Raw genomic sequence first — 23,742 nt, forward strand, 5'->3', positions numbered from 1 at the left:
ACAGTTGCCTTCAGAATGTTCAGACGTACTTTCAAATTGCTCACACTCGATTCCACGGTGCTCATAGTTGCCGACTTTTCATTCATTATATCTAACATACTGCTGATAGTGTAAGTTAAGTGGTTCATGGTTGCTGTCAAAAGACTCGCAGTTGCCGTCAGATTCCTCACACAAGCCGTCAGAATGCTCAGATTTAAAGAAAAAGTGCTCATAGTTGCCGACTATTCGTTCATAATTGCCAACCAAGGCCTCACAAGTGCCGTCAAAACGCTTATAGTTGCCGACTTTTCGTTAGTAATAGCGGACAAATGGCTCATAGTTGTCTACATAATGGTTCGTGCTCATCTTCAAAATACTCACAGTTGCCTTCAGAATGTTAAAACGTACTTTCAAAATGCTCACACTCGCTTCCACGTTGCTGTTAGTTGCCGACTTTTCATTCATAATATCTAACATACTGCTGATAGTGTAAGTTAAATGGTTCATAGTTGGTGTCAAAAGGTTCACATTTGCTGTCACATTCCTCACACAAGCCGTCAGAATGCTCACAAGTAAACCTTACGTTTGGGTGAATCGAGTTGCTGACTGAGACACATATGAAAAAGTAGTACTAAATGTGGTCAGTATTTCAGTGAAGTTTTAGGTGCGAAGCTCCAGGGGTTTAGGAGATACAGCTACCAGAACATCACATAGAAGTACAGAATAGTCTTCATACAGTTGGAGGTAAAAGCTCTGTAATGCCTCTTGTAACGACAAAAGATGAATAACAAATATATGGGTACATATTAGGACTAGGGGGAAGTCATATAGTAAGGGTATACCTGACGGCGGCCATCTTGAAATCCGCCATTTTGAATTAAGGTTAAGTTTTTAAAATAGGAATAGGGTCATGTGATACATGATTTAAGGCGCAAATTTAATCAGAAGAACAATGGTGACGTTAATTTTGATTTACGCGCAATTGGTAAAAAGTTACAGGGAAATTAAATATTGTTGCAGCATATGTATTAGTCCTTTACCCCACCTTGTAAATTTTGTGTTAATGATAATAATTAAATAAAAAGCAGATGGATAAATATTAGGTCTATGGTAAGAGTTGCCTTGATGGCGGCCATGTTCAAATCCGCCATTTTGAATCAGACAAAAGTTTTAAACAAAACGCATAACAGTGACACCTTATTAATAGCAAATTTTACCATAATTCCAACGGTATAACCATTTTTGCTTTATCATTAACCAGCACAAAATTAAATGGATCGCTCCTTACAACTACTGCTTTGACGGAATTGTTAACGACAAATGTGTCAAGTGTAACTCGATTGCCTTTGTCAGGTGTGCTCACTGTGAGCAGAGCATTTGTGCAAGTCATGCACTCTTTTCTGAACTACATATTGATTGTACTAATTGAGGACTTTTCTGGAAGAAAGACCCAAGTTCAATTATGACTCAATTCCACTTTGGTCATTTTTCCTTAAATTAGCAACTTGTTTATGCGATAACAAGTGCTGGTTAATGATAAAGCAAAAATGATTATACCGTTGGATTTATGGTAAAAATTGCTATTAATAAGGTGTCACTGTTATGCGTTTTGTTTAAAACTTTTGTCTGATTCAAAATGTCGGATTTGAACAGGGCCGCCATCAAGGCAACTCTTACCATAGACCTAATATTTATCCATCTGCTTTTTATTTAATTACTATCATTAACACAAAATTTACAAGGTGGGGTAAAGGACTAATACATATGCTGCAACAATATTTAATTTCCCTGTAACTTTTTACCAATTGCGCGTAAATCAAAATTAACGTCACCATTGTTCTTCTGATTAAATTTGCGCCTTAAATCATGTATCACATGACCCTATTCCTATTTTAAAAACTTAACCTTAATTCAAAATGGCGGATTTCAAGATGGCCGCCGTCAGGTATACCCTTACTATATGACTTCCCCCTAGTCCTAATATGTACCCATATATTTGTTATTCATCTTTTGTCGTTATTAGAGGTCTTACAGAGCGTTTACCTCCAACTGTATGAAGACTATTCTGTACTTCTATGTGATGTTCTGGTAGCTGTATCTCCTAAACCACTGGAGCTTCGCACCTAAAACTTCACTGAAATACTGGCTACATTTAGTACTACTGTTTCATATGTGTCTCAGTCAGCAACTCGATTCACCCAAACGTAAGGTTTACTTGTCAGATTTAAAGAAAAAGTGCTCATAGTTGCCGACCATTCGTTCATAATTGCCGACCAAGACCTCACTGTAGCCGTCAAAACGTTCATAGTTGCCTAATTTTCATTCATAATTGCCGACCAAGGCATCACAGGTGCCGTAAAACGCTCATAGTTGCAGACTTTTCGTTTCTAATTGCGGACAAAGGGCTAATAGTTGCCTACATAATGGTTCGTGCTCATCTTCAAAATACTCACAGTTGCCTTCAAAATGTTCAGACGTACTTTCAAATTGCTCACACTCGATTCCACGGTGTTCATAGTTGCCGAATTTTCATCCATAATATCTAACTTACAATGGATAGTTTAAGTTAAATGGTTCGTGGTTGCTGCCAAAAGGCTCACAGTGGCGTCAGATTCCTCACACAAGCCGTCATAATGCTCACATTTAAAGAAAAATTGCTCACAGTTGCTGACTTTTCGTTCATAATTGCCGACCAAGGCCTCACAGTAGCCGTCAAAACGCACATAATTGCCGACTTTTCGTTCATAATTGCGGACAAAAGGCTCATAGTTGCCTACATAATGGTTCGTGCTCATCTTCAAAATACTCACAGTTGCGTTCATAATGTTCAGACGTACTTTCAAATGGCTCACACTCGCTTCCAAGATGCTGATAGCTACCGACTTTTCATTCATAATATCTAGCATACTGCTGATAGTGTAAGATAAATGGTTTATGGTGCTGTCAAAAGACACAGTTGCCGTCCGATTCCTCACACAAGCCGTAAGAATACTCAGATTTAAAGAAAGTGCTCATAGTTTCCGAACATTCGTTCATAATTGCCGACCAAGGCCTCACAGGTGCCGTCAAAACGCTCATAGTTGCCGGATTTTCGTTCATATTTGCGGACAAAGGGCTCATAGTTGCCTACATAATGGTTCGTGCTCATTTTCAAAACACTCACAGTTGCCTTCAGAATGTTCATACGTACTTTCAAAATCCTCACTCGCTTCCACGATGCTCATAGTTGCCGACTTTTCATTCATAGTATCTAACATTCTGCTGATAGTGTAAGTTAAATGGTTCATAGTTGGTGTCAAAAGGCTCACATTTGCTGTCACATTCCTCACACAAGCCGTCAGAATGCTCAGATTTAAAGAAAAAGTGCTCATAGTTGCCGACCATTCGTTCATAATTGCCGAACAAGACCTTACAGTAGCCGTCAAAATGTTCGTAGTTGCCGACTTTTCATTCATAATTGAGGACCAAGGCCTCACAGGTGCCGCAAAACGCTCATAGTTGCCGACTTTTCGTTTCTAATTGCGGACAAAGGGCTAATAGTTGCCTACATAATGATTCGTGCTCATCTTCAAAATACTCACAGTTGCCTTCAGAATGTTCAGACGTACTTTCAAATTGCTCACACTGGATCCCACGGTGCTCATAGTTGCCGAATTTTCATCCATAATATCTAACTTACTGGGGATAGTTTAAGTTAAATGGTTCGTGGTTGCTGCCAAAAGGCTCACAGTGGCGCCAGATTCCTCACACAAGCCGTCAGAATGCTCACATTTAAAGAAAAAGTGCTCACAGTTGCTGACTTTTCGTTCATAATTGCTGACCAAAACCTCACAGTAGCAATCAAAACGCACATAATTGCCGACTTTTCGTTCATAATTGCGGACAAAGGGCTCATAGTTGCCTACATAATGGTTCCTTCTCATCTTCAAAAAAAAAAAAAAAAACAGTTGCCTACATAATGTTCAGACTTACTTTCAAAATGCTCACACTCGATTCCACGGTGCTCATAGTTGCCGACTTTTCATTTATAATATCTAACATACTGCTGATAGTGTAAGTTAAGTGGTTCATGGTTGCTGTCAAATGACTCACAGTTGCCGTCAGATTCCTCACACAAGCCGTCAGAATGCTCAGATTTAAAGAAAAAGTGCTCATAGTGGCCGACCATTCGTTCATCATTGCCAACCAAGGCCTCACAGGTGCCGTCAAAACGCTCATAGTTACCGAATTTTCCTTAATAATTCCGAACAGAGGGCTCATAGTTGCATACATAATGGTTCGTTCTCATCTGCAAAATACTCACAGTTGCCCTCGGAATGTTCATACGTACTTTCAAAATGCTCACACTCGCTTCCTCGGTGCTAATCGTTGCCGAGTTTTCATTCATAATATCTAACTTACGGCTGATATTGTAAGTTAAATGGTTCATGGTTGCTGTCAAAAGGCTCACAGTTGCCGTCAGATTCCTCACACAAGCCGTCAGAATGCTCAGTTTTAAAGAAAAAGTGCTCATAGTTGCCGACCATTCGTTCATGATTGCCGACCAAGGACTCACATGTGCCGTCAAAACGTTCATAGTAGCCGTATTTTAGTTCATATTTGCGGACAAAGGGCTCATAGTTGCCTACATAATAGTTCGTGCTCATCTTGAAAATACTCGCAGTTGCCTTCAGAATGTTCACACGTACTTTCAAAATGCTCAAACTCGCTTCCACGATGCTCATAGTTGCCGACTTTTCATTCATTATATCTAGCATACTGCTGATAGTGTAAGTTAAATGGTTTATGGTTGCTGTCAAAAGACACAGTTGCCGTCCGATTCCTCACACAAGCCGTCAGAATGCTCAAATTTAAGGAAAATGTGCTTACAGTGCCCGACCATTCGTTCATAATTGCCGACCAAGGCGTCACAGTAGCCGTCAAAACGTTCATTGTTGCCGACTTTCATTCGTAATTGCCAACCAAGGCCTCACAGGTGCCGTAAATCGCTCACATGTCCGACTTTTCGTTTCTAATTGCGGACAAATGGCTCATAGTTGCCTACATAATGATTCGTGCTCACCTTCAAAATTCTCACAGTTGCCTTCAGAAAGTTCAGACATACTTTCAAAATGCTCACACTCGCTTCCACGATGCTCATAGTTGCCGACTTTTCATTCATAATATCTAACTTAGTGCTGATAGTGTAAGTTCAATGGTTCATGGTTGCTGTCAAAAGGCTCACAGTTGATGTCAGATTCCTCACACAAGCCATGAGAATGCTCAGATTTAAAGAAAAAGTGCTCATAGTGGCCGACCATTCGTTCATAATTGCCAACCAAGGCCTCAAAGGTGCCGTCAAAACGCTCATAGTTACCGAATTTTCCTTCATAATTCCGAACAGAGGGCTCATAGTTGTATACATAATGGTTCGTTCTCATCTGCAAAATACTCACAGTTGCCCTCGGAATGTTCAGACGTACTTTCAAAATGCTCCCACTCGCTTCCTCGGTGCTAATCGTTGCCGAGTTTTCATTCATAATATCTAACTTACTGCTGATACTGTAAGTTAAATGGTTCATGGTTGCTGTCAAAAGGCTCACAGTTGCCGTCAGATTCCTCACACAAGCCGTCAGAATGCTCAGTTTTAAAGAAAAAGTGCTCATAGTTGCCAACCATTCGTTCATAATTGGCGACCAAGGACTCACAGGTGCCGTCAAAACGTTCATAGTAGCCGGGTTTTAGTTCATATTTGCGGACAAAGGGCTCATAGTTGCCTACATAATGGTTCGTGCTCATCTTGAAAATACTCACAGTTGCCTTCAGAATGTTCACACGTACTTTCAAAATGCTCAAACTCGCTTCCGCGATGCTCATAGTTGCCGACTTTTCATTCATTATATCTAGCATACTGCTGATAGTGTAAGTTAAATGGTTCATTGTTGCTGTCAAAATGCTCATAAATGCCGACTTTTCGTTCATAATTGCAGACAAAGGGGTCATAATTCCTACATAATGGTTCGTGCTCATCTTCAAAATACTCACAGTTACCTTCAGAATGTTCAGACGTACTTTCAAATTGCTCACACTCGATTCCACGGTGCTCATAGTTGCCGAATTTTCATCCATAATATCTAACTTACTGGGGATAGTTTAAGTTAAATGGTTCGTGGGTGCTGCCAAAAGGCTCCCAGCGGCGTCAGATTCCTCACACAAGCCGTCAGAATGCTCAGATTTAAAGAAAAATTCCTCACAGTTGCTGACTTTTCGTTCATAATTGCCGACAAAGGCCTCACAGTAGCCGTCAAAACGCACATAATTGCCGACTTTTCGTTCATAATTGCGGACAAAGGGCTCATAGTTGCCTACATAATGGTTCGTGCTCATCTTCAAAATGCTCACAGTTGGGTTCAGAATGTTCAGACGTATTTTCAAAATGCTCACACTCACTTCCACGGTGCTCATAGTTGCCGACTTTTCATTCAGATTATCTTACTTTCTGCTGATAGTATAAGTTAAATGGTTCATGGTTGCTGCCAAAAAGCTCACAGTTGCCGTCAGTATCCTCACACAAACCGTCAAAATGCTCAGACTTAAAGAAAAAGTGCTCATATTTGCCGACCATTCGCTCATAATTGCCGACCAAGGCATCACAGTAGCCGTCAAAACGCTCATAGTTGCCGACTTTTCATTCATAAATGCCGACCAAGGCCTCACAGGTGCCGTCAAGACGCTTATAGTTGCCGACTTTTCGTTACTAATAGCGGACAAATGGCTCATAGTTGTCTACATATTGGTTCGTGCTCATCTTCAAAATACTCAGAGTTGCCTTCAGAATGTTAAAACGTACATTCAAAATTCTCACACTCGCTTCCACGTTGCTGTTAGTTGCCGACTTTTCATTCATAATATCTAACATACTGCTGATAGTGTAAGTTAAGTGGTTCATGGTTGCTGTCAAATGACTCACAGTTGCCGTCAGATTCCTCACACAAGCCGTCAGAATGCTCAGATTTAAAGAAAAAGTGCTCATAGTTGCCGACTATTCGTTCATAATTGCCGACCAAGGCCTCACAAGTGCCGTCAAAACGCTCATAGTTGCCGGATTTTCGTTCATATTTGCGGACAAAGGGCTCATAGTTGTCTACATATTGGTTCGTGCTCATATTCAAAATACTCACAGTTGCCTTCAGAATGTTAAAACGTACTTTCAAAATGCTCACACTCGCTTCCACGTTGCTGTTAGTTGCCGACTTTTCATTAATAATATCTAACATACTGCTGATAGTGTAAGTTAAGTGGTTCATGGTTGCTGTCAAAAGACTCACAGTTGCCGTCAGATTCCTCACACAAGCCGTCAGAATGCTCTGATTTATAGAAAAAGTGCTCATAGTTGCCGACCATTCGTTCATAATTGCCGACCAAGACCTCACAGTAGCCGTCAAAATGTTCATAGTTGCCGACTTTTCATTCATAATTGCCGACCAAGGCATCACAAATGCCGTAAAACGCTCATAGTTGCCGACTTTTCGTTTCTAATTGCGGACAAAGGGCTAATAGTTGCCTACATAATGGTTCGTGCTCATCTTCAAAATACTCACAGTTGACCTCAGAATGTTCAGACATACTTTCAAAATGCTCACACTCGCTTACACGGTTCTCATAGTTGCCGACTTTTCATTCATAATATCTAACATACTGCTGATAGTGTAAGTTAAATGGTTCATGGTTGCTGTCAAAATGCTCATAAATGCCGACTTTTCGTTCATAATTGCGGACAAAGGGGTCATAATTGCCTACATAATGATTCGTGCTCATCTTCAAAATACTCACAGTTACGTTCAGAATGTTCAGACGTACTTTCAAATTGCTCACATTCGATTACACGGTGTTCATAGGTGCCGACTTTTCATTCATAATGTCTAACTTACTGCTGAGAGTATAAGTTAAATGGTTCATGGTTGCTGCCAAAAGGCTCACAGTTGCCGTCAGCATCCTCACACAAACCGTCAGAATGCTCAGATTTAAAGAAAAAGTGCTCATATTTGCCGACCATTCGCTCATAATTGCCGACCAAGGCATCACAGTAGCCGTCAAAACGCTCATAGTTGCCGACTTTTCATTCATAATTGCCGACCAAGGCCTCACAGGTGCCGCCAAACGCTTATAGTTGCCGACTTTTCGTTAGTAATAGCGGACAAATGGCTCATAGTTGTCTACATAATGGTTCGTGCTCATCTTCAAAATACTCACAGTTGCCTTCAGAATGTTAAAACGTATTTTCAAAATGCTCACACTCGCTTCCACGTTGCTGTTAGTTGCCGACTTTTCATTCATAATATCTAACATACTGCTGATAGTGTAAGTTAAGTGGTTCATGGTTGCTGTCAAAAGACTCACAGTTGCCGTCAGATTCCTCACACAAGCCGTCAGAATGCTCAGATTTAAAGAAAAATGCTCATAGTTGCCCACTATTCGTTCATAATTGCCGACCAAGGCCTCAAAGGTGCCGTCAAATCGCACATAATTATCGACTTTTCATTCATATTGGCGGACAAAGCGCTCATAGTTGCCTATATAATGGATCGTGCTCATCTTCAAAATACTCACAGTTGCCTTCAGAATGTTCAGACGTACTTTCAAAATGCTCACACTCGCTCCCACGGTGCTAATAGTTGCCGACTTTTCATTCATAATATCTAACTTACTGCTGATATTGTAAGTTAAATGGTTAATGGTTGCTGTCAAAAGGCTCACAGTAGCCGTCAGATTCCTCACACAAGCCGTCAGAATGCTCAGTTTTAAAGAAAAAGTGGTCACAGTTGCCGACCATTCGTTCATAATTGGCGACCAAGGACTCACAGGTTCCGTCAAAACGCTCATAGTAGCCGAATTTTAGTTCCTATTTCCGGACAAAGGGCTCATAGTTGCCTACATAATGGTTCGTTCTCATCTTCAAAATACTCAGAGTTGCCTTCAGAATGTTAAAACGTACTTTCAAAATTCTCACACTCGTTTCCACGTTGCTGTTAGTTGCCGACTTTTCATTCATAATATCTAACATACTGCTGATAGTGTAAGTTAAGTGGTTCATGGTTGCTGTCAAAACGCTCATAGTTGCCGACTTTTCATTCATAAGTGCCGACCAAGGCCTCACAGGTGCCGTCAAGACGCTTATAGTGGCCGACTTTTCGTTACTAATAGCGGACAAATGGCTCATAGTTGTCTACATATTGGTTCGTGCTCATCTTCAAAATACTCAGAGTTGCCTTCAGAATGTTAAAACGTACTTTCAAAATTCTCACACTCGCTTCCACGTTGCTGTTAGTTGCCGACTTTTCATTCATAATATCTAACATACTGCTGATAGTGTAAGTTAAGTGGTTCATGGTTGCTGTCAAATGACTCACAGTTGCCGTCAGGTTCCTCACACAAGCCGTCAGAATGCTCCGATTTAAAGAAAAAGTGCTCATAGTTGCCGACTATTCGTTCATAATTGCCGACCAAGGCCTCACAAGTGCCGTCAAAACGCTCATATTTGCCGGATTTTCGTTCATATTTGCGGACAAAGAGCTCATAGTTGTCTACATATTGGTTCGTGCTCATCTTCAAAATACTCACAGTTGCCTTCAGAATGTTAAAACGTACTTTCAAAATGCTCACACTCGTTTCCACGTTGCTGTTAGTTGCCGACTTTTCATTCATAATATCTAACATACTGCTGATAGTGTAAGTTAAGTGGTTCATGGTTGCTGTCAAAAGACTCACAGTTGCCGTCAGATTCCTCACACAAGCCGTCAGAATGCTCAGATTTAAAGAAAAATGCTCATAGTTGCCGACTATTCGTTCATAATTGCCGACCAAGGCCTCACAGGTGCCGTCAAAACGCTCATAGTTGCCGGATTTTCGTTCATATTTGCGGACAAAGGGCTCATAGTTGCCTACATAATGGTTCGTGCTCATCCTGAAAACACTCACAGTTGCCTTCAGAATGTTAAAACGTACTTTCAAAATGCTCACACTCGCTTCCACGTTGCTGTTAGTTGGCGACTTTTCATTCATAATATCTAACATACTGCTGATAGTGTAAGTTAAGTGGTTCATGGTTGCTGTCAAAAGACTCACAGTTGCCGTCAGATTCCTCACACAAGCCGTCAGAATGCTCAGTTTTAAAGAAAAAGTGCTCATAGTTGCCGACCATTCGTTCATAATTGCCGACCAAGGACTCACAGGTGCCGTCAAAACGTTCATAGTAGCCGGGTTTTAGTTCATATTTGCGGACAAAGGGCTCATAGTTGCCTACATAATGGTTCGTGCTCATCTTGAAAATACTCACAGTTGCCTTCAGAATGTTCACACGTACTTTCAAAATGCTCAAACTCGCTTCCGCGATGCTCATAGTTGCCGACTTTTCATTCATTATATCTAGCATACTGCTGATAGTGTAAGTTAAATGGTTCATTGTTGCTGTCAAAATGCTCATAAATGCCGACTTTTCGTTCATAATTGCAGACAAAGGGGTCATAATTCCTACATAATGGTTCGTGCTCATCTTCAAAATACTCACAGTTGCCTTCAGAATGTTCAGACGTACTTTCAAATTGCTCACACTCGATTCCACGGTGCTCATAGTTGCCGACTTTTCATTCATTATATCTAACATACTGCTGATAGTGTAAGTTAAGTGGTTCATGGTTGCTGTCAAAAGACTCGCAGTTGCCGTCAGATTCCTCACACAAGCCGTCAGAATGCTCAGATTTAAAGAAAAAGTGCTCATAGTTGCCGACTATTCGTTCATAATTGCCAACCAAGGCCTCACAAGTGCCGTCAAAACGCTTATAGTTGCCGACTTTTCGTTAGTAATAGCGGACAAATGGCTCATAGTTGTCTACATAATGGTTCGTGCTCATCTTCAAAATACTCACAGTTGCCTTCAGAATGTTAAAACGTACTTTCAAAATGCTCACACTCGCTTCCACGTTGCTGTTAGTTGCCGACTTTTCATTCATAATATCTAACATACTGCTGATAGTGTAAGTTAAATGGTTCATAGTTGGTGTCAAAAGGCTCACATTTGCTGTCACATTCCTCACACAAGCCGTCAGAATGCTCAGATTTAAAGAAAAAGTGCTCATAGTTGCCGACCATTCGTTCATAAATGCCGACCAAGACCTCACTGTAGCCGTCAAAACGTTCATAGTTGCCTAATTTTCATTCATAATTGCCGACCAAGGCATCACAGGTGCCGTAAAACGCTCATAGTTGCAGACTTTTCGTTTCTAATTGCGGACAAAGGGCTAATAGTTGCCTACATAATGGTTCGTGCTCATCTTCAAAATACTCACAGTTGCCTTCAAAATGTTCAGACGTACTTTCAAATTGCTCACACTCGATTCCACGGTGTTCATAGTTGCCGAATTTTCATCCATAATATCTAACTTACAATGGATAGTTTAAGTTAAATGGTTCGTGGTTGCTGCCAAAAGGCTCACAGTGGCGTCAGATTCCTCACACAAGCCGTCATAATGCTCACATTTAAAGAAAAATTGCTCACAGTTGCTGACTTTTCGTTCATAATTGCCGACCAAGGCCTCACAGTAGCCGTCAAAACGCACATAATTGCCGACTTTTCGTTCATAATTGCGGACAAAAGGCTCATAGTTGCCTACATAATGGTTCGTGCTCATCTTCAAAATACTCACAGTTGCGTTCATAATGTTCAGACGTACTTTCAAATGGCTCACACTCGCTTCCAAGATGCTGATAGCTACCGACTTTTCATTCATAATATCTAGCATACTGCTGATAGTGTAAGATAAATGGTTTATGGTGGTGTCAAAAGACACAGTTGCCGTCCGATTCCTCACACAAGCCGTAAGAATACTCAGATTTAAAGAAAGTGCTCATAGTTTCCGAACATTCGTTCATAATTGCCGACCAAGGCCTCACAGGTGCCGTCAAAACGCTCATAGTTGCCGGATTTTCGTTCATATTTGCGGACAAAGGGCTCATAGTTGCCTACATAATGGTTCGTGCTCATTTTCAAAACACTCACAGTTGCCTTCAGAATGTTCATACGTACTTTCAAAATCCTCACTCGCTTCCACGATGCTCATAGTTGCCGACTTTTCATTCATAGTATCTAACATTCTGCTGATAGTGTAAGTTAAATGGTTCATAGTTGGTGTCAAAAGGCTCACATTTGCTGTCACATTCCTCACACAAGCCGTCAGAATGCTCAGATTTAAAGAAAAAGTGCTCATAGTTGCCGACCATTCGTTCATAATTGCCGAACAAGACCTTACAGTAGCCGTCAAAATGTTCGTAGTTGCCGACTTTTCATTCATAATTGAGGACCAAGGCCTCACAGGTGCCGCAAAACGCTCATAGTTGCCGACTTTTCGTTTCTAATTGCGGACAAAGGGCTAATAGTTGCCTACATAATGGTTCGTGCTCATCTTCAAAATACTCACAGTTGCCTTCAGAATGTTCAGACGTACTTTCAAATTGCTCACACTGGATCCCACGGTGCTCATAGTTGCCGAATTTTCATCCATAATATCTAACTTACTGGGGATAGTTTAAGTTAAATGGTTCGTGGTTGCTACCAAAAGGCTCACAGTGGCGCCAGATTCCTCACACAAGCCGTCAGAATGCTCACATTTAAAGAAAAAGTGCTCACAGTTGCTGACTTTTCGTTCATAATTGCTGACCAAAACCTCACAGTAGCAATCAAAACGCACATAATTGCCGACTTTTCGTTCATAATTGCGGACAAAGGGCTCATAGTTGCCTACATAATGGTTCCTTCTCATCTTCAAAAAAAAAAAAAAAAAAAAAACAGTTGCCTACATAATGTTCAGACTTACTTTCAAAATGCTCACACTCGATTCCACGGTGCTCATAGTTGCCGACTTTTCATTTATAATATCTAACATACTGCTGATAGTGTAAGTTAAGTGGTTCATGGTTGCTGTCAAATGACTCACAGTTGCCGTCAGATTCCTCACACAAGCCGTCAGAATGCTCAGATTTAAAGAAAAAGTGCTCATAGTGGCCGACCATTCGTTCATCATTGCCAACCAAGGCCTCACAGGTGCCGTCAAAACGCTCATAGTTACCGAATTTTCCTTCATAATTCCGAACAGAGGGCTCATAGTTGCATACATAATGGTTCGTTCTCATCTGCAAAATACTCACAGTTGCCCTCGGAATGTTCATACGTACTTTCAAAATGCTCACACTCGCTTCCTCGGTGCTAATCGTTGCCGAGTTTTCATTCATAATATCTAACTTACGGCTGATATTGTAAGTTAAATGGTTCATGGTTGCTGTCAAAAGGCTCACAGTTGCCGTCAGATTCCTCACACAAGCCGTCAGAATGCTCAGTTTTAAAGAAAAAGTGCTCATAGTTGCCGACCATTCGTTCATGATTGCCGACCAAGGACTCACATGTGCCGTCAAAACGTTCATAGTAGCCGTATTTTAGTTCATATTTGCGGACAAAGGGCTCATAGTTGCCTACATAATAGTTCGTGCTCATCTTGAAAATACTCGCAGTTGCCTTCAGAATGTTCACACGTACTTTCAAAATGCTCAAACTCGCTTCCACGATGCTCATAGTTGCCGACTTTTCATTCATTATATCTAGCATACTGCTGATAGTGTAAGTTAAATGGTTTATGGTTGCTGTCAAAAGACACAGTTGCCGTCCGATTCCTCACACAAGCCGTCAGAATGCTCAAATTTAAGGAAAATGTGCTTACAGTGCCCGACCATTCGTTCATAATTGCCGACCAAGGCGTCACAGTAGCCGTCAAAACGTTCATTGTTGCCGACTTTCATTCGTAATTGCCAACCAAGGCCTCACAGGTGCCGTAAATCGCTCACATGTCCGACTTTTCGTTTCTAATTGCGGACAAATGGCTCATAGTTGCCTACATAATGATTCGTGCTCACCTTCAAAATTCTCACAGTTGCCTTCAGAAAGTTCAGACATACTTTCAAAATGCTCACACTCGCTTCCACGATGCTCATAGTTGCCGACTTTTCATTCATAATATCTAACTTAGTGCTGATAGTGTAAGTTCAATGGTTCATGGTTGCTGTCAAAAGGCTCACAGTTGATGTCAGATTCCTCACACAAGCCATGAGAATGCTCAGATTTAAAGAAAAAGTGCTCATAGTGGCCGACCATTCGTTCATAATTGCCAACCAAGGCCTCAAAGGTGCCGTCAAAACGCTCATAGTTACCGAATTTTCCTTCATAATTCCGAAGAGAGGGCTCATAGTTGTATACATAATGGTTCGTTCTCATCTGCAAAATACTCACAGTTGCCCTCGGAATGTTCAGACGTACTTTCAAAATGCTCCCACTCGCTTCCTCGGTGCTAATCGTTGCCGAGTTTTCATTCATAATATCTAACTTACTGCTGATACTGTAAGTTAAATGGTTCATGGTTGCTGTCAAAAGGCTCACAGTTGCCGTCAGATTCCTCACACAAGCCGTCAGAATGCTCAGTTTTAAAGAAAAAGTGCTCATAGTTGCCAACCATTCGTTCATAATTGGCGACCAAGGACTCACAGGTGCCGTCAAAACGTTCATAGTAGCCGGGTTTTAGTTCATATTTGCGGACAAAGGGCTCATAGTTGCCTACATAATGGTTCGTGCTCATCTTGAAAATACTCACAGTTGCCTTCAGAATGTTCACACGTACTTTCAAAATGCTCAAACTCGCTTCCGCGATGCTCATAGTTGCCGACTTTTCATTCATTATATCTAGCATACTGCTGATAGTGTAAGTTAAATGGTTCATTGTTGCTGTCAAAATGCTCATAAATGCCGACTTTTCGTTCATAATTGCAGACAAAGGGGTCATAATTCCTACATAATGGTTCGTGCTCATCTTCAAAATACTCACAGTTACCTTCAGAATGTTCAGACGTACTTTCAAATTGCTCACACTCGATTCCACGGTGCTCATAGTTGCCGAATTTTCGTCCATAATATCTAACTTACTGGGGATAGTTTAAGTTAAATGGTTCGTGGGTGCTGCCAAAAGGCTCCCAGCGGCGTCAGATTCCTCACACAAGCCGTCAGAATGCTCAGATTTAAAGAAAAATTCCTCACAGTTGCTGACTTTTCGTTCATAATTGCCGACAAAGGCCTCACAGTAGCCGTCAAAACGCACATAATTGCCGACTTTTCGTTCATAATTGCGGACAAAGGGCTCATAGTTGCCTACATAATGGTTCGTGCTCATCTTCAAAATGCTCACAGTTGGGTTCAGAATGTTCAGACGTATTTTCAAAATGCTCACACTCACTTCCACGGTGCTCATAGTTGCCGACTTTTCATTCAGATTATCTTACTTTCTGCTGATAGTATAAGTTAAATGGTTCATGGTTGCTGCCAAAAAGCTCACAGTTGCCGTCAGTATCCTCACACAAACCGTCAAAATGCTCAGACTTAAAGAAAAAGTGCTCATATTTGCCGACCATTCGCTCATAATTGCCGACCAAGGCATCACAGTAGCCGTCAAAACGCTCATAGTTGCCGACTTTTCATTCATAAATGCCGACCAAGGCCTCACAGGTGCCGTCAAGACGCTTATAGTTGCCGACTTTTCGTTACTAATAGCGGACAAATGGCTCATAGTTGTCTACATATTGGTTCGTGCTCATCTTCAAAATACTCAGAGTTGCCTTCAGAATGTTAAAACGTACATTCAAAATTCTCACACTCGCTTCCACGTTGCTGTTAGTTGCCGACTTTTCATTCATAATATCTAACATACTGCTGATAGTGTAAGTTAAGTGGTTCATGGTTGCTGTCAAATGACTCACAGTTGCCGTCAGATTCCTCACACAAGCCGTCAGAATGCTCAGATTTAAAGAAAAAGTGCTCATAGTTGCCGACTATTCGTTCATAATTGCCGACCAAGGCCTCACAAGTGCCGTCAAAACGCTCATAGTTGCCGGATTTTCGTTCATATTTGCGGACAAAGGGCTCATAGTTGTCTACATATTGGTTCGTGCTCATATTCAAAATACTCACAGTTGCCTTCAGAATGTTAAAACGTACTTTCAAAATGCTCACACTCGCTTCCACGTTGCTGTTAGTTGCCGACTTTTCATTAATAATATCTAACATACTGCTGATAGTGTAAGTTAAGTGGTTCATGGTTGCTGTCAAAAGACTCACAGTTGCCGTCAGATTCCTCACACAAGCCGTCAGAATGCTCTGATTTATAGAAAAAGTGCTCATAGTTGCCGACCATTCGTTCATAATTGCCGACCAAGACCTCACAGTAGCCGTCAAAATGTTCATAGTTGCCGACTTTTCATTCATAATTGCCGACCAAGGCATCACAAATGCCGTAAAACGCTCATAGTTGCCGACTTTTCGTTTCTAATTGCGGACAAAGGGCTAATAGTTGCCTACATAATGGTTCGTGCTCATCTTCAAAATACTCACAGTTGACCTCAGAATGTTCAGACATACTTTCAAAATGCTCACACTCGCTTACACGGTTCTCATAGTTGCCGACTTTTCATTCATAATATCTAACATACTGCTGATAGTGTAAGTTAAATGGTTCATGGTTGCTGTCAAAATGCTCATAAATGCCGACTTTTCGTTCATAATTGCGGACAAAGGGGTCATAATTGCCTACATAATGATTCGTGCTCATCTTCAAAATACTCACAGTTACGTTCAGAATGTTCAGACGTACTTTCAAATTGCTCACATTCGATTACACGGTGTTCATAGGTGCCGACTTTTCATTCATAATGTCTAACTTACTGCTGAGAGTATAAGTTAAATGGTTCATGGTTGCTGCCAAAAGGCTCACAGTTGCCGTCAGCATCCTCACACAAACCGTCAGAATGCTCAGATTTAAAGAAAAAGTGCTCATATTTGCCGACCATTCGCTCATAATTGCCGACCAAGGCATCACAGTAGCCGTCAAAACGCTCATAGTTGCCGACTTTTCATTCATAATTGCCGACCAAGGCCTCACAGGTGCCGCCAAACGCTTATAGTTGCCGACTTTTCGTTAGTAATAGCGGACAAATGGCTCATAGTTGTCTACATAATGGTTCGTGCTCATCTTCAAAATACTCACAGTTGCCTTCAGAATGTTAAAACGTATTTTCAAAATGCTCACACTCGCTTCCACGTTGCTGTTAGTTGCCGACTTTTCATTCATAATATCTAACATACTGCTGATAGTGTAAGTTAAGTGGTTCATGGTTGCTGTCAAAAGACTCACAGTTGCCGTCAGATTCCTCACACAAGCCGTCAGAATGCTCAGATTTAAAGAAAAATGCTCATAGTTGCCCACTATTCGTTCATAATTGCCGACCAAGGCCTCACAGGTGCCGTCAAAACGCTCATAGTTGCCGGATTTTCGTTCATATTTGCGGACAAAGGGCTCATAGTTGCCTACATAATGGTTCGTTCTCATCTTCAAAAAAAAAAAAAAAAAACAGTTGCCTACATAATGTTCAGACTTACTTTCAAAATGCTCACACTCACTTCCACGGTGCTCATAGTTGCCGACTTTTCATTCAGAATATCTTACTTGCTGCTGATATTGTAAATTAAATGGTTTATGGTTGCTGTCAAACGGCACAGTTGCCGTCCGATTCCTCACACAAGTCGTCAGAATGCTCAGATTTAAAGAAAATGTGCTCATAGTGGCCGACCATTCGTTCATAATTGCCGACCAAGGCGTCACAGTAGCAGTCAAAACGTTCATTGTTGCCGACTTTCATTCGAAATTGCCAACCAAGGCTTCACAGGTGCCGTAAATCGCTCACATGTCCGACTTTTCGTTTCTAATTGCGGACAAAGGGATCATAGTTGCCTACAGAATGATTCGTGCTCATCTTCAAAACACTCACAGTTGCCTTCAGAATGTTCAGACGTACTTTCAAATTGCTCACACTGGATCCCACGGTGCTCATAGTTGCCGAATTTTCATCCATAATATCTAACTTACTGGGGATAGTTTAAGTTAAATGGTTCGTGGTTGCTGCCAAAAGGCTCACAGTGGCGTCAGATTCCTCACACAAGCCGTCAGAATGCTCACATTTAAAGAAAAAGTGCTCACAGTTGCTGACTTTTCGTTCATAATTGCTGACCAAAACCTCACAGTAGCAATCAAAACGCACATAATTGCCGACTTTTCGTTCATAATTGCGGACAAAGGGCTCATAGTTGCCTACATAATGGTTCCTTCTCATCTTCAAAAAAAAAAAAAAAAAAAAAACAGTTGCCTACATAATGTTCAGACTTACTTTCAAAATGCTCACACTCGATTCCACGGTGCTCATAGTTGCCGACTTTTCATTCATAATATCTAACATACTCCTGATAGTGTAAGTTAAGTGGTTCATGGTTGCTGTCAAATGACTCACAGTTGCCGTCAGATTCCTCACACAAGCCGTCAGAATGCTCAGATTTAAAGAAAAAGTGCTCATAGTGGCCGACCATTCGTTCATAATTGCCAACCAAGGCCTCACAGGTGCCGTCAAAACGCTCATAGTTACCGAATTTTCCTTCATAATTCCGAACAGAGGGCTCATAGTTGCATACATAATGGTTCGTTCTCATCTGCAAAATACTCACAGTTGCCCTCGGAATGTTCAGACGTACTTTCAAAATGCTCCCACTCGCTTCCTCGGTGCTAATCGTTGCCGAGTTTTCATTCATAATATCTAACTTACTGCTGATACTGTAAGTTAAATGGTTCATGGTTGCTGTCAAAAGGCTCACAGTTGCCGTCAGATTCCTCACACAAGCCGTCAGAATGCTCAGTTTTATAGAAAAGGTGCTCATAGTTGCCGACCATTCGTTCATAATTGCCGACCAAGGACTCACAGGTGCCGTCAAAACGTTCATAGTAGCCGGGTTTTAGTTCATATTTGCGGACAAAGGGCTCATAGTCGCCTACATAATGGTTCGTGCTCATCTTGAAAATACTCACAGTTGCCTTCAGAATGTTCACACGTACTTTCAAAATGCTCAAACTCGCTTCCACGATGCTCATAGTTGCCGACTTTTCATTCATTATATCTAGCATACTGCTGATAGTGTAAGTTAAATGGTTTATGGTTGCTGTCAAAAGACACAGTTGCCGTCCGATTCCCCACACAAGCCGTCAGAATGCTCAGATTTAAAGAAAATGTGCTCATAGTGGCCGACCATTCGTTCATAATTGCCGACCAAGGCGTCACAGTAGCCGTCAAAACGTTCATTGTTGCCGACTTTCATTCGTAATTGCCAACCAAGGCCTCACAGGTGCCGTAAATCGCTCACATGTCCGACTTTTCGTTTCTAATTGCGGACAAATGGCTCATAGTTGCCTACATAATGATTCGTGCTCACCTTCAAAGTACTCACAGTTGCCTTCAGAAGGTTCAGACATACTTTCAAAATGCTCACACTCGCTTCCACGATGCTCACAGTTGCCGACTTTTCATTCATAATATCTAACATACTGCTGATAGTGTAAGTTAAATGGTTTATGGTTGCTGTCAAAAGACACAGTTGCCGTCAGATTCCTCACCCAAGCAGTCAGAATGCTCACATTTAAAGAAAAAGTGCTCATTGTTGCCGACCATTCGTTCATAATTTCCGAACAGGACCTCTCAGTAGCCGCCAAAACGCTCATAATGTCCGACCTTTCGTTCATAATTGCCGACCAAGGCCTCAAAGGTGCCGTCAAATCGGACATAATTATCGACTTTTCATTCATATTGGCGGACAAAGCGCTCATAGTTGCCTACATAATGGATCGTGCTCATCTTCAAAATACTCACAGTTGCCTTCAGAATGTTCAGACGTACTTTCAAAATGCTCACACTCGCTCCCACGGTGCTAATAGTTGCCGACTTTTCATTCATAATATCTAAATTACTGCTGATATTGTAAGTTAAATGGTTAATGGTTGCTGTCAAAAGGCTCACAGTTGCCGTCAGATTCCTCACACAAGCCGTCAGAATGCTCAGTTTTAAAGAAAAAGTGCTCACAGTTGCCGACCATTCGTTCATAATTGCCGACCAAGGACTCACAGGTGCCGTCAAAACGCTCATAGTAGCCGAATTTTAGTTCATATTTCCGGACAAAGGGCTCATAGTTGCCTACATAATGGTTCGTTCTCATCTTCAAAATACTCACAGTTGCCTTCAGAATGTTCAGACGTACTTTCAAAATACTCACACTCGCTTCCACGATGCTCATAGTTGCCGACTTTCCATTCATAATATCTTACATACTGCTGATAATGTAAGTTAAATGGTTCATGGTTGCTCTCAAAACGCTCATAATTGCCAACTTTTCGTTCATAATTGCGGACAAAGGGCTCATAATTGCCTATATAATGGTTCGTGCTCATCTTCAAAATACTCACAGTTGCCTTCAGAATGTTCAGACGTACTTTCAAATTGCTCACACTCGATTCCACGGTGCTCATAGTTGCCGAATTTTCATCCTAAATATCTATCTTACTGTGATAGTGTAAGTTAAATGGTTCGTGGTTGCTGTCAAAAGGCTCACATTTGCTGTCACATTTCTCACACAAGCCGTCAGAATGCTCAGATTTATAGAAAAAGTGCTCATAGTTGCCGACCATTCGTTCATAATTGCCGACCAAGACCTCACAGTAGCCGTCAAAACGTTCATAGTTGCCGACTTTCATTCGTAATTACCGACCAAGGCCTCACAGGTGCCGTAAAACGCTCATAGTTGCCGACTTTTCGTGTCTAATTGCGGACAAAGGGCTCATAGTTGCCTACATAATGATTCGTGCTCATCTTCAAAATACTCACAGTTGCCCTCAGAATGTTCAGACAAACTTTTAAAATGCTCACACTCGCTTTCACGTTGCTCATAGTTGCCGACTTTTCATTCATAATATCTAACATACTGCTGATAGTGTAAGTTAAATGGTTCATTGTTGCTGTCAAAATGCTCATAAATGCCGACTTTTCGTTCATAATTGCAGAGAAAGGGGTCATAATTCCTACATAATGGTTCGTGCTCATCTTCAAAATACTCACAGTTGCCTTCAGAATGTTCAGACGTACTTTCAAATTGCTCACACTCGATTCCACGGTGCTCATAGTTGCCGAATTTTCATCCATAATATCTAACTTACTGGGGATAGTTTAAGTTAAATGGTTCGTGGGTGCTGCCAAAAGGCTCACAGCGGCGTCAGATTCCTCACACAAGCCGTCAGAATGCTCAGATTTAAAGAAAAATTCCTCACAGTTGCTGACTTTTCGTTCATAATTGCCGACAAAGGCCTCACAGTAGCCGTCAAAACGCACATAATTGCCGACTTTTCGTTCATAATTGCGGACAAAGGGCTCATAGTTGCCTACATAATGGTTCGTGCTCATCTTCAAAATGCTCACAGTTGGGTTCAGAATGTTCAGACGTATTTTCAAAATGCTCACACTCACTTCCACGGTGCTCATAGTTGCCGACTTTTCATTCAGATTATCTTACTTTCTGCTGATAGTATAAGTTAAATGGTTCATGGTTGCTGCCAAAAAGCTCACAGTTGCCGTCAGTATACTCACACAAACCGTCAAAATGCTCAGACTTAAAGAAAAAGTGCTCATATTTGCCGACCATTCGCTCATAATTGCCGACCAAGGCATCACAGTAGCCGTCAAAACGCTCATAGTTGCCGACTTTTCATTCATAATTGCCGACCAAGGCCTCACAGGTGCCGTCAAGACGCTTATAGTTGCCGACTTTTCGTTACTAATAGCGGACAAATGGCTCATAGTTGTCTACATATTGGTTCGTGCTCATCTTCAAAATACTCAGAGTTGCCTTCAGAATGTTAAAACGTACATTCAAAATTCTCACACTCGCTTCCACGTTGCTGTTAGTTGCCGACTTTTCATTCATAATATCTAACATACTGCTGATAGTGTAAGTTAAGTGGTTCATGGTTGCTGTCAAATGACTCACAGTTGCCGTCAGATTCCTCACACAAGCCGTCAGAATGCTCAGATTTAAAGAAAAAGTGCTCATAGTTGCCGACTATTCGTTCATAATTGCCGACCAAGGCATCACAAGTGCCGTCAAAACGCTCATAGTTGCCGGATTTTCGTTCATATTTGCGGACAAAGGTCTCATAGTTGTCTACATATTGGTTCGTGCTCATATTCAAAATACTCACAGTTGCCTTCAGAATGTTAAAACGTACTTTCAAAATGCTCACACTCGCTTCCACGTTGCTGTTAGTTGCCGACTTTTCATTAATAATATCTAACATACTGCTGATAGTGTAAGTTAAGTGGTTCATGGTTGCTGTCAAAAGACTCACAGTTGCCGTCAGATTCCTCACACAAGCCGTCAGAATGCTCAGATTTATAGAAAAAGTGCTCATAGTTGCCGACCATTCGTTCATAATTGCCGACCAAGACCTCACAGTAGCCGTCAAAACGTTCATAGTTGCCGACTTTTCATTCATAATTGCCGACCAAGGCATCACAGGTGCCGTAAAACGCTCATAGTTGCCGACTTTTTGTTTCTAATTGCGGACAAAGGGCTAATAGTTGCCTACATAATGGTTCGTGCTCATCTTCAAAATACTCACAGTTGACCTCAGAATGTTCAGACATACTTTCAAAATGCTCACACTCGCTTACACGGTTCTCATAGTTGCCGACTTTTCATTCATAATATCTAACATACTGCTGATAGTGTAAGTTAAATGGTTCATGGTTGCTGTCAAAATGCTCATAAATGCCGACTTTTCGTTCATAATTGCGGACAAAGGGGTCATAATTGCCTACATAATGGTTCGTGCTCATCTTCAAAATACTCACAGTTACGTTCAAAATGTTCAGACGTACTTTCAAATTGCTCACACTCGATTACACGGTGTTCATAGGTGCCGACTTTTCATTCATAATGTCTAACTTACTGCTGAGAGTATAAGTTAAATGGTTCATGGTTGCTGCCAAAAGGCTCACAGTTGCCGTCAGTATCCTCACACAAACCGTCAGAATGCTCACATTTAAAGAAAAAGTGCTCATATTTGCCGACCATTCGCTCATAATTGCCGACCAAGGCATCACAGTAGCCGTCAAAACGCTCATAGTTGCCGACTTTTCATTCATAATTGCCGACCAAGGCCTCACAGGTGCCGCCAAACGCTTATAGTTGCCGACTTTTCGTTAGTAATAGCGGACAAATGGCTCATAGTTGTCTACATAATGGTTCGTGCTCATCTTCAAAATACTCACAGTTGCCTTCAGAATGTTAAAACGTACTTTCAAAATGCTCACACTCGCTTCCACGTTGCTGTTAGTTGCCGACTTTTCATTCATAATATCTAACATACTGCTGATAGTGTAAGTTAGGTGGTTCATGGTTGCTGTCAAAAGACTCACAGTTGCCGTCAGATTCCTCACACAAGCCGTCAGAATGCTCAGATTTAAAGAAAAATGCTCATAGTTGCCGACTATTCGTTCATAATTGCCGACCAAGGCCTCACAGGTGCCGTCAAAACGCTCATAGTTGCCGAATTTTCGTTCATATTTGCGGACAAAGGGCTCATAGTTGCCTACATAATGGTTCGTTCTCATCTTCAAAAAAAAAAAAAAAACAGTTGCCTACATAATGTTCAGACTTACTTTCAAAATGCTCACACTCACTTCCACGGTGCTCATAGTTGCCGACTTTTCATTCAGAATATCTTACTTACTGCTGATATTGTAAATTAAATGGTTTATGGTTGCTGTCAAACGGCA

Source organism: Thermobia domestica, chromosome 6, assembly GCF_964235325.1.
Source record: "Thermobia domestica chromosome 6, izTheDome1.hap1.1, whole genome shotgun sequence".
In the NCBI taxonomy this organism is placed as follows: domain Eukaryota; kingdom Metazoa; phylum Arthropoda; class Insecta; order Zygentoma; family Lepismatidae; genus Thermobia; species Thermobia domestica.